Source organism: Equus quagga, unplaced genomic scaffold, assembly GCF_021613505.1.
Source record: "Equus quagga isolate Etosha38 unplaced genomic scaffold, UCLA_HA_Equagga_1.0 80793_RagTag, whole genome shotgun sequence".
In the NCBI taxonomy this organism is placed as follows: Eukaryota; Metazoa; Chordata; class Mammalia; order Perissodactyla; family Equidae; genus Equus; species Equus quagga.
In genome coordinates, this window is record NW_025803295.1 from 1 (window position 1) to 2,655 (window position 2,655).

The 2,655-nt window shown below is 46.5% G+C and overlaps 1 long non-coding RNA gene across 1 annotated transcript; it reads left to right on the forward strand.

Annotated features, from left to right (window-relative positions):
- The first annotated feature begins 1,517 nt into the window (after positions 1–1,517).
- LOC124234481 (uncharacterized) lies at positions 1,518–2,361 on the forward strand. The gene is made up of 3 exons (XR_006887324.1): positions 1,518–1,675; positions 1,814–1,930; positions 2,193–2,361. It is a non-coding gene; the product is annotated as an uncharacterized LOC124234481 (long non-coding RNA).
- Positions 2,362–2,655: the final 294 nt, after the last annotated feature.

A 2,655-nucleotide genomic window follows, 5' to 3' on the forward strand; every position in this document is an offset into this window, starting at 1 on the left:
TTGCCCTTTTGAAACTTTGTGCAGAAATAAAATCCAGCATCCAGGGAGGTGACGTGTTAATACAGATTGAAAGTCTAAATTATTTCTTCTAGTGGTATGTGCAACATTTGTGACCCGAGGGAAATGGCGCCCAGCAAAAAGGAAAAACAGTTCTGGGCCCATTTAAGTTTCTCTAAGGCATATCACGGGGCCCACGGGGGAGGCAGAAGTCAAGGCACAGTGTGGGCGGCAGTGCTGTCAGGTGTCGCATTGAGCCCCTTTTTTGCTGAATTATCTGGGGTCCCAAGTGTCTGGTACTTGAGTCCATGGGGAGAGCTCTTGTTTGAAAATAACAGCAAGGAATTTCTTAATTCTTGCCGACCAAGTCCTTATGCGGGGATTTCAATTGGGGAAGCTGCACATATGGGCAACATATTGCTTTCTAGAGAAGACATACATATTTGTGTTGGTTTCTTTTTAAGGATACAGCAAGGAGGGAATTGTCCCCTGTCTTCCACTGGAGACCTGGGCTATTCTAACCCAGTATATCACTCTTTTGGCTATGGGCCTTTTGGTCCAACCTGGAGGAATCTGGGAAAAATTATATACAGGGTGGACCAGTGGATCCCCATGTTCGAGAACGGAAGAGGGCTTGGGATGGCAAGTCCAACAATTAGTGACTTTCATAGAGGATGCAACAGCTTGAGAGATACGGACCAAAGCATTGTCTTTCTAAGCTAAGGTGATGGTAAGGAAAGAAAACAAATAGAAAAGGCTAAGGTTTTTTCCTGAATACATATTTTAACTCATTTAGGGGCTCAATTTGCCAAGTATCCCTTTTATGATGAGCTACACTTTCCTGTGAGATTGGAGCCGCCTTTATCTGAGAGTGATGTACCCACGGTTTTATTCTGGCGACCTAACAGAGGAGTGCATGGTCAGCAGTATGTCAAAAGGGCCCGTCCATCTGGCAGCTAGCTGGTTTTCAGGTCCTTGTTCCCTCCAGGTCCTCAGCAGTACTTGGCCACCAGGATGGAAAGGATGGAGGGGCACATCAGATGGGTAAGCTGCCCTGTTAGAGGCAAACTCATGAAAAGAAGTCAGTACAGCACTTAAGGATTTGACAGAAGCTGTGAGTGCAACATCTGTTAGAGCTTCAGGTGATTCACCTGAAAAAGAAAATCCTGAGAGTGTATAAAATTTCAAAAGAACTCAATTTAAGGCCACTTCAGGGAGCCACCCTAATCTGCAGCAGGGCAACAGCCATGCTCTGTCCCAGGTGAGATGAGATTCTTGACGGATTTTAGCAATGTTCTTTTTTAGAGTTCATGTTTTCTGTTTTTCCTGTAGGCTGGGGTCTCCAGGCTGAATGTAGCGTCCATCTAATATTTAATGTCTTGGAAACCTGCTGAGTGACTTGAAACACGAAAGCAGGTCCATTGTCACCCTGTGTGGTATTAGGCAGGCCAAATCTGGGAATGATCTCCTTTAACAGAACCTGGATGACTTCATCAGCCTTCTCCGACCAGGTGGGGAAAGCCTCCACCCACCCAGAAAACGTATCCACCAGTACCAGGAAGTATCGGTAATCTCCAGCAGCGCGGGGCGTTCGGGTGAAGCCCATCTGCCAGTCTTCCATCGGCCATTGCCCTGTGTGTCAGACTCCTCATTGTGGAGGCCCTGGAGCAGTTTTGGGGTAATCTTTTGCACAAATCATGCAACTCTTAGTTACTTGTTGCACAATCTTTTTGAAATTAGGTCCCACAATACATTTTTGAGCCCAGTGTAAAGTATCGTCTCTCCCATAATGAGTGCTTTCATGCACCCGTTTTAGGAGCGGGTAGAGGAGAGCCTCAGGCACAAGAATTCTTCCTTGGTCGTTCATCTTCCAGCCTGTCTGCGGGTCTGAGAGGAAACCTCAGTCTCTTGCACATTCTGAGTCCCTTTCTGAGTAAGTTGGCTGATACTCAGACAAGTTTATTTGAGGAAGCAAAGGGCCGGTTATGGCAGAGCCTTTTGTTCTGGCTGTTTTCTTGGCTGCTTGAGCGGCCAGCCCATTTCCTTTAGCGATAGAGCCTTCGCCCTTTTGGTGATCAGGGCAGTGTATTATGGCCACTTGTGAAGGCTCATTAAAGGTCTCTAATAACTGTAATATTTCTGTAGCATGTTTAATTTCTTTTTTGTCAGCAGCTAAGAGTCCCCTTTCTTTCCAGATCACCCTGTGGGCATGGACCACTGAAGATGCATAACCGGAATCTGTATAAGCAGTCACCTTTTTCCCCAAGATAGTTGTAAGGCTCGGGCTAGGGCTATGATTTCTGCCTTTTGAGTTGAGGTTCCTGGAGGCAGGGCTGCAGCTTCTAAAGTCTCACGTAAAGTCACAGCTGCACATCTGGTGCATCTCTTACCCCGATCCAGGAAGCTGCTGCTGTCTGTGAACAGTTCCAGTTCAGGGTTCTCAAATGGTCGATCTTTTAGGTCTGGTTGGCTGGAATAAACCATTTCTATGACTTGTAAACAGTTATGGTCTGTTGCTTGTGAAGTTTCCTTGGGGAGTAAGGTGGCCGGATTCTGGATTGAAGAGACTTGCAACCTGACATTTGGGTTATCTAGCACGATGGCCTGATATTTGCCCATTCTGCCTGACGTGAGCCAATTTCCTCTCTTCTGTTCCAG